The sequence below is a fragment of the Triticum urartu genome, chromosome 3, assembly GCF_003073215.2.
Source record: "Triticum urartu cultivar G1812 chromosome 3, Tu2.1, whole genome shotgun sequence".
Lineage (NCBI taxonomy): Eukaryota > Viridiplantae > Streptophyta > Magnoliopsida > Poales > Poaceae > Triticum > Triticum urartu.
Window position 1 is genome coordinate 541,253,294 of NC_053024.1, and position 493 is coordinate 541,253,786.

The window sequence follows — 493 nt, forward strand, 5'->3', positions numbered from 1 at the left end:
GGCCAGGATTATTGGGTCACACCCCGAAACCGGAACTTCCAAAATTGGAAATCCCTCGGCCCCTGGATCCCAGATCAGGTGAGGGTTCGGATTCAATTCCACCCACCCACCCAAACATAAGCGATCTTTCCCACATCAGGCAAGAGCCCCAGGAAACAGTACATCACTATTGGGCCAGATTCCTCCTTGCGATGAACAAGGTTAAGGACTGTCGCGAGGAAGACGCAATCCTATTTTTCTACAATAATTGCACGGAAAAGGGAATCCTTAACCCCATAAATCGCCGTGAGATAACACGCTTCGCTGACTTGGCGTCGATAGTACGAAAGTACTGTGCGATGGAAAGTGCCTGGAAAACCGAAATAAACTTTTGGGATAATTCGGCCCTGAATACAAACCCAGTCCGAAACAAAAGGGTGCATTATCACAACACACCCGGGTCAACTACCAAAAAGCAAAAACCCTCTACAGGGTATGGAACCGTACTAGAAGG